Below are 15,098 nucleotides of genomic sequence, written 5' to 3'. Positions count from 1 at the left end.
ATTTTGCCACAACCACCACCACCAAAAAAAAAAAAAAAAAAATTAATACATATAGTCTGCATAGCCCTCTACTGCAGTATTTCTTTCAATTTTTTTTTTTTTAAGATCTATTTCTTTACCTGAGAGAGTGGGATGGAGGGGCAACGGGAGAGAGAGAATCTTAAGGACACTCCGCTCTGAGCACGGAACCCAACTCCGAACTCCATCTCACCACCCAGAGATACCGCAGAATTAATAACAATGATGAAAACTGAAAGACACCAAATGAATTATGTTAATTCCATGTGTGAGCTCTTTGCAACCATTATAATCATAAAGACTGTGCTTCAACATGGAAAATGGAATCTGTAATTATGCAGCTTTTATATGTCCATGGGAAAAGGCTCTAAAAGATGCACAGAAATTAGAACTTTTTGCATAGATGGGTGATGAGATTAAACCTTTCTTCTGTCTCCATTCCCCACATATTCCAATTTATTGTTGTAGATTTTAGAGTTCTTTAACATTGAAAAGGAAAATAAATTGTCCTATTTCTAAATGTTATAACCTCACCTGATGTGAATTTATTCTAAATTCCAAAAAGCGATCATTACTTGCTTTTATTGTATTCATCAAGAACAATTTATATCTTTACGGAAATACTTTTAGAGTCTTTAAAACAGATTTATTTGCATAAAAATGAGCAATTTACCCAAAAAATTCAGGCTGAATTTAACATTAATTCAAGAATTAAATTGTCCTTCCCCTTTTCCCATGTATCTGCTCTACCTGTCTGCATGGGTTCACATTCTAATTACTTGGTTCTTATAGATATGCTTGGGCCCATTATCTCTCTACATTTTAATAAACAGGACTATCTATAATTCTTCTTCTTTCACATACATTGCTATTAGTTCATAGCACACTCTCCAGGAATTCATGGAGGGGAGGAGTTTCAGACAAAGAAACTCAGGGCATGCCCTTCCCCCTCAAAAATTGGCTTCCGCCCTTGAACTAAGCTTCAGCCTTCACCAGATGCTGAGATTGTGATCTCCTTGCTTGATCTAACCTTCCCTACAAGCTCCCAAACCAGTTAGCCCTTACCCTCGGTCATGTGTAATCTTATATATTGTTGAAACTCAGTCTTCCTTCTAGGTGTCTTGCTCAACAATGATTTGGGTTGTGGCCTCACTGCCTTTCTGGTCGCGACTAGAGGTAGCTGTTCTCAAGTTCACAGTCCCCCATTTGCATGATTCTCTGCTACCCTATCACTCCCCATTCAGTACTGACAGCCAAGAATTATTTTCAGTGTCATAACATTAGCTCCTTGGTGTGAAACGAAGTCAAATCAACTATTCCTCGATTTGCATCCTTACAAAGCTAAAGTTCATATAACACCAACAACAAAAAGAGAAAAACCCCTCGTTGTGGGTCCTCTTATTCCCAAGGGTCTCCCTACGATGTGTTGCACTTCTCATACCATTGATACACTTGCCACATGACTTACTTAAGCCAAAGAAATGTGAGAAAAAGTGGTATGTTCCACTTCCAGCAGAAGCTGTAAGAGTCATCACATGGTTCTTCCTTTGCTTTATATTTCCTCTGCCTAAAGACATCTAAACAACATCTTAGAGAGGACTTCTTCAGGCAAAGGCCAGAAATGAAGCAGAGCAAGTGTCCTGTAATGAAGTTAAAAAGAAAAAAATCCTTGTTTTTAGATACTACTAAGATTTTTGGACTCATTCATTACCTTAGCATAACTCAGCCAGCAATGCCTGGTACAACTTGTGTCTTCTTGACATTTTAGGAGGCAGTGGAATATAACGAGCTGGATGAGTGACTTTGGGCAAATTATCCAATCTCCATGTGCCTCATCTATAACATTGAGATAAAACCTTTTGTGTGAGGTTATTGTGATAAATAAATAAGTGAAAAATTATAAACACCAACTGGTGAATACTAACTATAAATGTTAGCTACAACTATTTACTATTCTTATGATCACTAATACAGATATTAATCTGCAACAGATATGGCTTTTATCCTTATTCTGTACATACAGTCTCCAGCAGTGTCTGACTCATATGCTCCACTTGACCTATTTTTCCAAATGTCTTTGACTGATCAACCACTTTCCTTTGGTTTCATTTCCTCATATGAGCATCTCCTTATATGAGCACTCCCATTCCTTTTCTTCTACCATCATTTTTTCATCTTTTCATTTAAACTAGCAAAGATTTTGTAAGATAAACTTAAATAGGAACATTCAGTTCATTTTACTTCATACCCTGAATTTTGTACTTTTAGACCTCAATCGATTCTTTGCCCTAAGGAAGCTCCCAATAAATCATTCCATGTACCAAAATGACTGCTTAACGGGCATCCTAGTATGCAGTAGGTTCCATTTGGAACCTATGTGAGTACCTGAAATGGTCATAAGTTACAGAGTGAGAGTCTCCAGAAAACCTCTTTTTAGACACCATTCTTTTCTCCTGTCATGTTCTCAAGGATGGAGAATAATGTTCTTTTCTCTTTTTTCTACATAGGACAATTATAGAAAAAGACAGCCATTTTTTCCTTAGAAATCCCGTATTTTGTGTGTTCTTAGTTTCTTTACATCTTTCTATTTTTCTCACACAAAGTGTCTTTAATCATCTGTGACATTGATTTTCATTGCAACCCATTTCCCTGAATTCTATAAACAAAAGACACATGCTTTAAATTACCAAAATCTTACTCACCTCACTTTTCATTCCAAGAAAATAAAACAGAAAGTGCTTTCTCAAACTGAATACAATTCTTTTCTGTTCAGCTTTATAGATGCTTAAGGGCTTCGGGGTTGCTCTTATTACCTAACTTTCTATCTGGCTACCTGGACTTCAACTTTTCCCCAACCCAGGGTTTTATTTTGTTGCCAAAATCATCTTCTTAAAATTAAAACTTGATTTTTTTACTTTCTGGGGGTAAAAACATCCATATACTCTCCAACAACAACAGAATTTTTGCAGTTGGAGTATTATTGTGAGATTAACACAGTCCTATTCGCTAGACCACCCCCCAAAGCTCCCTCTTCCTCTTGTTCCTGTGACAGCAGCTTCGTCTTCATCCTTTCTTTTTTTTTTAATTTTTATTTTCTTAATTTCTTTTCAGTGTTCCAGAATTCATTGTTTATGCACCATACCCAGTGCTCCATGCAATACATGCCCTCCATAATACCCACCACCAGGCTCACCCAACACCCCACCTCCCTCCCCTCCAAAACCCTCAGTTTGTTTCTCAGAGTCCACAGTCTCTCTCATGGTCCATTTCCCACTCTGATTTCCCCCAACTCCCTTCTCCTCTCCATCTCCCCATGTCCTCCATGTTATTCCTTATGTTCCACAAATAAGTGAAACCATATGATAATTGACTTTCTCTGCTTGACTTATTTCACTCAGCATAATCTCTTCTAGTCCTGTCCATGTTGATACAAAAGTTGGGTATTCGTCCTTTCTGATGGAAGCATAATACTCCATTGTATATATGGACCATGTTTTCTTTATCCGTTTGTCTGTTGAAGGGCATCTTAGTTCCCTCCACAGTTTGGCGACTGTGGCCATTGCTGCTATGAACATTGGGGTACAGATGGCCCTTCTTTTCATTACATTTGTATCTTCGGGGTAAATACACAGTAGTGCAATTGCAGGGTCATAGGGTAGCTCAATTTTTAACTTTTTGAAAATCTCCACACTGTTTTCCAAAGTGCCTGCCCCAACTTGCATCCCCACCAACAGTGTAAGAAGGGTCCCCTTTCTCCACATTCTCTCCAACACATGTTGTTTACTGTCTTGTTAATTTTGGCCATTCTAACTGGTGTAAGGTGGTATCTTGATGTGATTTTTTATTTGAATCTCCCTGATGGCTAGTGATGATGGATATTTTTTCATGTGTCTGTTAGCCATTTCTTTATCTTGTTTGGAGAAGGGTCTGTTCATGTCTTCTGCCCATTTTTTGACATGATTATCTATTTTGTGTGTGGTGAGTTTGAGGAGTTCTTTACAGGCCTTGGATATCAGCCCTTTGTCTGTACTGTCATTTGTGAATATCTTCTCCCATTCAGTGGGTTGCCTCTTTGTTTTGCTGTGCAGGAGCTTTTGATCTTGAAGAAGTCCCAAAAGCTCATCTTCGCTTTTGTTTCCTTTGCCTTTGGAGACATATCTTGAAAGAAGTTGCTGTGGCCAATGTCGAAGAGGTTACTGCCTGTGTTCTCCTCTAGTATTCTGATGGATTCCTGCCTCACTTTGAGGTCTTTTATACATTTCAAGTTTATCTTTATGTATGGTGTAAGAGAATGGTCAAGTTTCATTCTCCTACATGTAGCTGTCTAATTTTCCTAGCACCATTTATTGAAGAGACTGTCTTTTTTCCACTGTATACTTTTTCCTGCTTTGTCAAAGATTAGTTGACCATAGAGTTGAGGGTCATATCTGGGCTCTCTACTCTGTTCCACTGGTCCATGTGTCTGTTTTTGTGCCAGTACCATGCTGCCCTGGTGATCATAGCTTTGTAGTAAAGTTTGAAACCAGGCAACGTGATGTCCCAGTTTTGAATTCCTTAGAAATTCAGGTTCTTCTCTGGTTCTATACAAATTTTAGGATTGTTTGCTCCAGCTCTTTGAAAAATTTGGGTGGAATTTTGATCAGAATGGCATTGAAAGTATAAATTGCTCTAGGCAGTATAGACAATTTAATGATGTTTATTCTTCTGATCCATGAGCATGGAATGGTCTTCTGTCTTTTTGTGTCTTCTTCAATTTCTTTCATGAGTATTCTGTACTTCCTCAAGTATAGATTCTTTACCTCTTTGGTTAGATTTATTCCCAGATATCTTATGGATCTTGGTGCTATAGTAAATGGAATCAATTCCCTAATTTCCCTTTCTGTATTTTCATTGTTAGTGTATAAGAAAGCAACAGATTTCCGTACATTGATTTTGTATCCTGCCACATTACTGAATTGTTATATGAGTTCTAGTGGCATCCTTTCTATCCATTCTCTAACTCCTTCCTGGCCTCCTTCTCTTTTCAGATCTATGAATGTGGACATTCCCACAATTATGTCCTCAAGCTTTCACACTTCCCTTTCCATATCATCCCTCCAGAGACCTCAATCCTTCCCAAGTCCTCACCACAAATACCCATAAACATCTAGAGCAGCACTGTCCAATAGAAATAGAATGCAAGCCACAATTACAAGCCACATATGTAATACAAAATTTTCTAGTAGCCACACTGAAAAAGAAATTAATAAATATTTCACAAACTATATTACTGAGATAAGATAAAAATTAAGAGGGAGGCAAACCATAAGAAATGCTGAACTCTAGGAAACAAACAGGATTTCTGGAGGGGAGGTGGATGGGGTAGGGATGATCGGGTGATGAGCATTAAGGAGGCCACTTGACATAATGAGCACTGGGTGTTATATGCAACTGATGAGTCACTCCAAAACTAATAAATGATATATTAATTTTATAATAATATAATTATGTATTAGCATATTAATAAATTTTATATTATTAAAACATTATATATATTATTGAAACCAATATATCCAAAATATTATGATTGCAACATGTAATCAATATTTTAAAAGTGAGATATTCATGTTCTTTTGTTTGGTTTTTTTGGCCTGTCTTTGAAATGAATGCTTACTTTCCACTTTCAAAACATCTCAGTGAGGTTTAGCAAACACTTCTTTCAAGTTCTTACTGGTCACACGTGGTCAATGGCTACCATATTAGACAGTGCAGATCAATGCACTAAACGCTTTACCAAGGTGTCCCTTTAATAATCTGTCCAACATCCCCTTATGGATGCCCTGCCAGCACTTTAAGGTTGATCAGGTCCAAAAAAAAATACATTTCCCCCTATACTCCCTTTGTCTAATATAAGCAAGTACCAGCTCATCCTCCTGATTTCCTTGAAGCTATCAATGGCCCCAACAATATAGCAATATTTAAGTTCCAAAACTACCCTAATATTAAGGAAGCAGAGGGAATCTTTCAGTTCATCCAGTCCTACCTTCAGGAATTTCCTCTACAAAAGGAGTTCTTATCCTTTAGCTAAGATCCCTGAACCTTGGGCTAACAACATCTTTAATCTTCCTACTATAGACAAAAGGTATGCACATGTTTCCCCCACCCCTGGGACAATATCCTTGGCTTTAGAACTCAAAAGAGTTTGAACAGCATGACCTAGGCTCAACAGTGCCTCATCTCTCTTCCATAATAGTCACACCCACATTATTAACAAATTCTGTCCATTCAACCTTCCAGATCCCTCCAAAGCAAACCTATTTCTACCTTCCTACTGTCATTGACTTATATCATACCAATGTCTTCTGAATTCCTTTAGCTGTGAGGGCAAGAGACTCTTCCAGGGAGCAATGGGTCTGATCTGTAACTGACAGAAAGGCAGCTGTGGCTTGATCATGCATGAACACCCATGACATGATCAGGTAGGTCACGGAGATTAAAAAACAGGATCAAAACCAAGTCAGTTGGAAGAACTTTAAATTAAAAACTTTAATTAAAACTTTAATTAAAAAACAGGATCAAAACCAAGTCAGTTGGAAGAACTAGTGCTGTGGCCAGACTCTACCAGATGGCATCAGATCTTAATGGTTTGAGTCACCACTGGGGTTCCTGCTAGTGGATCTCAGTGCCCTGAGAAGAGCCTGGGTGTGACCCCTTTGTGCGGACCCTCAACATTCCCTGCCCAGGTACCTACAGTAGACACGCTGCCAGTCTTGGTTTCCCTCGGCTATACTTTGTCCCATCCAACAACATGCCAACAACCATCATTTACACAAGATGGTTCTTGGTATCCTCTAGTTGGATTGAAGATTCAGTTTAAGGATGTGTCCTCCAGGTCTGAGTAGAGGTTTTTGGCCTCCAGAGTCTGATGATTTCTTTCAGGCCTAGCCTTTTCTAGGGCTGGTAACAGTTTTCTGGAAACTGGACTTTGGGCTAATGCCATGATAACTGACTACCCATTCCCTAGTTTTCTGTCTTCATTGCATCCTGAAGACCTCTGTTTGGTTAAATGTCTTTCTTCATAGATACACTGTCACTCCTCTTCTTACTTATTCTTATGGGTGTCCCTCAGCCAAGGAATAAAATCAAAATTTTCTAACTTTGAATTAAAGACTTCTTTAAGATCTTCCATCAAAACTACCTTTATATCCTATCTTCCGTACTACTGTACTCATAACTAACACTCTAGAAAAGGGTTATCAGGGAACTTGTCTGTCTCAGTCAATAGAGCATGCAATCCTTGATCTTGGAATCATGAGCTTGAGTCCCACATTGGGGGAAGAGTTTACTTAAAAAAAAAAAAAAAAAAAAAGGAAGGCAAAAGGGGACATCAGAGCTTTTGATCCCTTTGTTTAGTCATTTACCTTATACTTTCAAAAGGACAATTTCAATCAAAAAATAAGAGTACCCACTCTCTGAAACAGTCTCCTACTCAAGCATGTCAATGCATATTAACAAAGGTGATAGAATGGCCATGAATGATGTAAAGTACTTAAGTTGTCAGACCTCTCAGCCCATAGAAGTCCTAATTTTCATTCATGACCCTCTTTATCAGAACCCCAACCCACTCCATGCGAACCTGAGCAGGCAGGTGACAAGTCACTACTCCTTAGGTCAGACATTGAAACTGAAAAATGGCCCCAGATTGCTACAAAAGAGACCAAACTGTTCTCTGTACACTATTTTGGCCCTGATGCAAATTCCTATACTGGCATCCTGCCATCTTCTCATTTCTACAAAGATTTAAGCTGCTTGAGAAATATTGATGTTTCTCAAGGCAAAGAGATGATGGGACCCTCTACTACGTGTCCCTCAAGCAAGAACTGTTAATTCTGACATCAAACCCTTCAGCTGCTTGCTGTAAAACTCCCTCTATTTTACACCAGTGCTATAACTGAAACCATTTGATGTGTTTCTCCCTCACACTGCTCACTAGTCAGAGTCCAAATTGCTTCATTTCATTAATTTCTTTATCTCTACCCACTGGTGTAACCTGAATCAAATCTGAGAGAATATTGAGTATTCAGTTGTTCATGTTATTCATCAAAATGCCTACTTGGAAAAAAAGAAGCTCAGTGCTGGGAGACATCTCTTTAGAGAAAATACCAAAACTCCCAGAATTTAGACCTTGACAATACACCACTTCCTCACACTTCCAGCTCAATAAGGATTCAGGGAGCTCATGAATGGAAGGTTGCTGATTTTTACACAAACTGTCTTGGGAATTAATTTTAAGATAATATTCAGTAATTACACAAGGACATATATTTTGAAGACAAATTTACTTAAAACAATGAACATACTCATTGAAATCTGGGAAATGGTGGATCTAATGGTAATGCAATATGTAATATCTCAAAAATATAATTAAAACCCTTTCATAGCACATATTGATATAATACCTTGAAAGTTCCCTTTAAAATTCTGTAAAACAAAGTAGAGAGGGGAAGAAAAAAGAAAGGGAAGGAGGGAGAGTGGGGGGAAAAAAGGGAAGGGAAGTAGGAAATGAGAGGGAAGGGAAGGAAGGAAGGAGAGAGAGGGGAATAAAAAAATTCACATCTCCAGGGGGGAGGGGTGGGGGATGGGTGAAACAGGGGATGGGAATTAAAGAGTACTCTTGTCATGATGAATACTAGGTGATTAAAATTAAAGAGGGATTCCTGGGGGGCTCAGTTGGTTAAGCAACTGCCTTTGGCTCAGGTTATGATCTTGGAGTCCCAGGATCGAGTCCCACATCGGGCTCCCTGTTCAACAAGAAGTCTGCCTCTCCCTTTGACCCTTCCCTCTCTGATGTGCACGCTCTCTCTCTCCCTCTCTCTCAAATAAATAAATTAATTAAATCTTTTTAAAAATTAAAGGAGGAGGAAGAGGATAGAAGAAGAGCAGGAAGAGAGGCACAAAAAGCCTGTGGGATACAACCAACTTTCTAGTTCTTGATCAGGCCATTGGTAGCATGAGTGTATTCTCTTTGTGAAAATTCATCTAACTATATATTTAGGATTTGCCCATGTTTTTGCACGTGTGATACTTTAACAAAAAGTTTTCTTTTAAAAAGTTTTTAAAAAGCATTCAACTGAGAAAAGTAGAAATACGATATAAAATCATCCCCTTGGCGATATTTCTATATATGAAAAAAAAATCACATTTCTAATCACACATTAATAGCGAGCAGAATGCTTTATTAATCACATAGAAAAATAGATCAATTTATCATCGTTTGTGATTTTTCCTGTGCAATTGAAACAGTAAATGATTTTGTCTGCATTGATCATGGCCAGGGGAAAGCTACTAGAATCTTTCTATGAATTTTTTTAATAAAACTAGGGAAAAGGCAGGGTATTTGGAATGCTAAAACAAAGCTTTCTAACTCAAAGATCCTAAGTTTGAAACTCATCACATTTGTGATTCTCCCAAAATACTGTCAGAAGTTGGGCTCCTTTCCTAACCTTTCCAGGTATGCTCTAATGATACAATTGCAGGGTTCTCTGGATTCTGAATTTAAAACTTGTACTCCAGAGAAGAACCTTGAGTTTTTCATCTGTTTGCTACTATAGAATAAATATAATTTATTCACTCAGTCTTATTTCTTAGCAATAACAAGAAATACATCTAATATGTGCCTTGTCCTCTGTCAGGTACTCAGTACTCTTTATTGTGTGAAAAATAATCATCATCTGTGTTTTGAAGTATTTCATGTGAACTACAAATAAATAAAAGGTAAGAATAAATATCTGTAAATATACAGATAAAATAAAGCTATTAAGAAGTACATGAAAGGACTAAAAGAATTCAAGTTACCATTTCTTCCTGTAAATCTTGGTACATTTTCAGGGAATCTGTATTTGCAGGACTTTGGAGGAAAAAATAAAAGCTTGCCAAAAGTTTCCTAGTTTCTTTTGAGTGTCATAGATAGGGATGTTGGGAATGAAGAAAAGGGGAAAAACAGATTGCACACAAGAAGTCACTTTGGGATGCGGGCTTCTCCATGATGGTTCATATGCTTTGTTTCCTCACCAAATAGTATATTGGAAATAATCTAAAGACATTGTTTTTAAAAAGTTTTGCTAGATCCCTAAAATGTTCTCTCTTATTTGGCTTTCATACTCAATATTTACTAAAATGTTTTTGGTCATAAAGGAGGCCTTCTTTCGTGCTGACAGTGAACTGTGATCAGTAGAGAAATATACTAAAATGTTAATGTTGGTGATGGGTATTTTTTTTCCTTCTATAAACATTTTCCATATTAAATTATCCAAATTGGACATGTATATAACTCTTAAGGGAGTTATAAATATATGATAAAACCCCGCATTGAATGCTGCATATGGAGCAAAGAGTAAGAGTGAAGGGTAAAAGGGTAAGAGAGACTTTGGATAAAAAAAAAAAAAAAAAAACTAACAATTAGTGATGATTTACTTTTGTTGAGTGGAACCACAAATAGTTTTGCTTTCTTTTCACTTTGCCAACCTTCCTATAGTGAGAAGTTATTACCTTTATCATGGAAGGTGGTACGGGAAGCAAGTCCTCCATTTTCTTTTTAAAATAATATTTAAAATATAAAATAACCCAGATGGAGAGGTTAACCTTGGGTAGCTAGGACACACTTGAGAGAAGTAATGAAGAGTCAGCCCTGGTTTGGACGTCTGATGATTCAAGTTGCAAAGGAAGCTTAAGTCTCCAAGACAGAGAATACACAATACTTTGGGTGGGGGAATGGCCTCCAGTACATTGACTAGTTATATAGCCTTTCAAGGATTCTCGGGATTTTTGAAAACGAAAATGCTTTTCCCTACCAGAGAATTTTTGAAATAGACAAACATCAACCTGTCTCTCCTCCATTAGGGGGGTTTTCCAAGCATATCGTAAGAAAATTATAGCAAGTGGCCTCTGATGGAGAGTCCTGTTAACACTCCCCTCCCCCATGAGTCATTCAGGCATTCATCACACCCACAGACCCTCTACTCACACTGGTTTATGAGTGTGACTGAAGGCTTCCTGGAGCCTCTCCTCATCCACTGAGCTAAAGCCTCTCAGAAACCACACTCAGCTCCAAGCACAGCTTGTACAACAGCCTTTGGCCTCAAGGACTCAGAGACTGTTCTCGGTGATCACAGAATTAGTCAACAGGAACTTGACCTTGTTGGGCGAGTTTTCCAGGCTTCTCATCTCTCAATTCCAGAAAGCTATTATGAGAGATACACAAAACCTATACAAGTACTGCTGCAAGCAAAGAGAAAATCATAAATGTTAAAGAAAGCTTGAGGCCATTTCAAATGCCAAAAATATTCAGCCTTTTCAGTCAATGCAATTATTCAGTTATATTCTTTCATTCAAGTCAAGCAGTTCACCCAAAGAAATAATATGGACGTGAATACATTCTACATTGTAATACACAAGAGATAGAGAGTAAATGGATTCTTTTTAGAACCTTAGAAATCTGCAATTAATTACTCCTATAATATATGCCAGTTTCAGAAAATTATGATGTCTAAAAATCTTCACTGGAAGAACTTCCAATCTATATTATTTCTTACATTTGAAATTTCAGATTGTTTATGCAATATAATCTTTTAATAGTCTTACTTAGAATAAGTGTTCCATTAAAAAATTATCCTTTCAGTTTCTGAGTTTAAGTTTAATCATCTTATAATTATATTAAAATGTTCTAAAATCATTTTAATCTAATATCTGATTTCATGGAATCAATTTTTTATTCTACACAAATTGAGTCTTAACTAATTTCAGGAAGAAATATCTGTCTGTAATTTAGCCCTCAAAATAAAATTCAACCAGCCATAAGCCACTAGATGATGGCTGTCTTGTGGGCAGATGGAATTTATTTATGAAAGAAGTCTGGTGGTCAAGCCCTAAAGACCTAAAACAAGGGTATAAGATTTATAATAATTGAAATGAAAAATTCATTAATTAAGGTATTAATGGGACTAAGGCATTGGGGAATAAAGTGTTCTTTAATGAGATTTAGAAAGACTTGTTCTAGAATATATGGTTTTCCAGAATAGAATCTGTGTCCTCTTGTGGGATTTTGAATGGTCAATACCTTATCAGGGAAAAGAAGTCAATGGAGAAATGATAATGAGAACAGTCTCACCTGAAGAATGCAGGGTATGGGCACCACAGGAGAACTGAGCATTTATCCCAGTGTACCAAAATTTTTTGGTAGAGGAAAGGTGGAGAACAGTTCTTGGCATGTGGTAAGTACCATGTAAGTATTTATTATTATTAACAGGTCAGATCACAGGAAAAATATGGTGAGCAGCACATGGGACATCACTCCAAATGATACCATATATATTGAGCTAACTATTCTAGCTACAGTTAGGGCAAGCCTTGGAGCAAAGGATTAAAAAAAAAGTTATTGATTTGGGCATGGTTCATTGTCTATCTGAACATAAAGCAAACTTAATTCTTAACAATTTTTTTTGCCTGATTTAAATTTGTCATTGTTAACTGATTGAAGAGCATAAATGAAAGGGCATATGGATTAATACACATTCTCATTGAAGGCGTGATTCAGTTGAAGTCACGGTTATTTCCTCTAATCTTGAGGTATTGCTGTATACTTAAGGATGAGTGATTCTAACCCCCAGAGCCACAGCAAGAGCCCAAAAGAAGATCTTGAATTTAACAGTGAGACTAGAGGACACAAAGGGCCTGAGGGTGGGAGACAGAAAATTGGAGAAAACAAGTAGGTTGGGCCAAGGATTTGCTTTTAAAGGTAACCTCTGACTCAATCTGATTATATGTGATGTGACCATAAAAGAGTGAGGATGATTTGCGATTAGAATCAGGATGCATGAAGTTCACTTTATGTTCACATTTCTTTGAATGATATTAAATATATTTATTGCTCTTTCCACTCTACAAAAGGGCAAGGGACCTATTTTTTATGAACCTGCTTAAAAATATATAAAAATCCGGGGTGCCTGGGTGACTCAGTGGGTTAAAGCCTCTGCCTTCGGCTCAGATCATGGTTCCAGGGTCCTGGGATCAAGCCCCACATCGGGCTCTCTGCTCAGCGGGGAGCCTGCTTCCTCCTCTCTCTGACTGCCTCTCTGCCTACTTGTGATCTCTGTCTGTCAAATAAATAAATAAAAATCTTTAAATAAAAAATATATATAAAAATCCAAGACAGCTTTCTTGGTGTGGGAGCGGTTTTATGGCAGTTGAATAGAGATCATCGTTCCAGTGGAAGTTCTGCACACAGGAAAGGGTGAAATATCTACTGAGGACATATGTAATATAAAACAAATGCTCTCTTATATGTTATAGTCCTCAAAACTATTGATGAATTTAAGAAAGTTGAAGTAACATTTATTCCTGCCTAGGGCTGGATATATGTCTGAATATTTTATAATAGTTAAATAGACAAACTTTAGGAGGATTCTAAAGCAGGGCACTGGTCAATAACTTATAGGAATACTTGGAATTTTGAAGAAAACTTAAAATAAATGCTAGTGCTGAGAGAAAATGACAGACTTTCTAAAAGAGAATTATCAAGCTCAAGGAAATACAGTCTAAAGACAAGTTTTGATTTACAAAACAATCTTTTGTAGGTCAATTGTATTATTTCAACAGTAACAACAGTGTGGTAATTAGTTTTATGTCTCAGCTTGACTGTGCCATCGGTTGCCCAGATATTTGGTCAAACATTATGCTGGGTATATCCGTGAGGGCGGTTTAAAATGAGATTCACATTTGATTCAATAGACTAAGTAAAGCAGATTGCTCTCCATAATGTGGGTGGGCCTCATCCAATTAGTTGGAGACCTCACACAAGTAAAAGAGAACTCCTTCCACTTGATTGCCTTGAACTAAGATACTATTCTTTTCCTGCCTTCAGACTCCAACTAAAACAGCAGCTTTTCTTAAGTCCTAGCAACTTTAGATTTTTAGACTTCTCAGTCTCCATAACTGCATGACTCAATTTCTCATAAAGAAGAAACAAACAAACATATTGGTTCTGTTTCTCTGGAAAACCCTAATGCAAAGTAGGACTCCCACAATCCTGATGGGCACATTGAACATTTGTCCAGACGAATGACAAATCAGGTGATCTAGCCCAATGCCTTAACTGTGCCAGCATTTAACTTATTTCTTGAATGTATGAACTTGAATATTTGAATAAATAAAAACTTGAATGCACAAATAAATAAATGACTGAATGTTAGAATTGTCAAGTGTTCTTTATGAATAAAAATGTCTCTCCATGGGGCGCCTGGGTGGCTCAGTGGATGAAAGCCTCTGCCTTCGGCTCAGGTCATGATCCTAGGGTCCTGGGATCAAGCCCTCATCAGGCTCTCTGCTTGGCAGGGAGGCTGCTTCCTGTCCTCTCTCTCTCTCTCTCTGTGCCTCTCTGCCTACTTGTGATCTCAGTCTATCAAATAAATAAATAAAATCCTAAAAAAAAAAAAAAGTCTCTCCAATCATTCAGGACTGAGAGTTTTTCAAAAACAAGTGCTCAGATGGCTAGTTTCTTTCCTATACAATGTAAAGCAACTCCAAATGAAACAGAAAGATTTCAAAAACAAGTGCTCAGATGGCTAGTTTCTTTCCTATACAATGTAAAGCAACTCCAAATGAACCAGAAAGATTTCTGAAAACTGAAAGATTTCTGGAAACTTGATATGTCCATGTGGACCAAATACCCAGTTGAAAACTGACCAGTACAGACTATCTTTCAGATTCCTTATGTCAAGTAAAACCAACCAATGTGTTTCCACAAATAAATGAGTTTCAAAGGCAACATTATTCAAAGCCTTCACCTGTTAGACACTTTGTGCACTCTATACTTTGCTGAAGCAAAGCTGATCACCACTGCTTTCTTGCAACCTCTCTCTCCTACAATAGACACCCATATCTTAAAATCTAAGTGGCTGAAACAAATGGAAAATTCAAACACACACAAACCCAAGACTCTTATCCTTTCAGTCATACTAGAAATCTAGGGGGAAATGACATTCTTTGTCTGAAAAATAAAATTAAAAATCAGGTAGAAAGGCACACCCCTTTCTCTAACTCTGTTG

Source organism: Mustela putorius, unplaced genomic scaffold, assembly GCF_011764305.1.
Source record: "Mustela putorius furo isolate JIRA1106 unplaced genomic scaffold, ASM1176430v1.1 tig00000832_pilon_pilon_pilon, whole genome shotgun sequence".
Classification (NCBI taxonomy): Eukaryota; Metazoa; Chordata; class Mammalia; order Carnivora; family Mustelidae; genus Mustela; species Mustela putorius.
Note: the sequence above shows the minus strand (reverse complement) of the source record.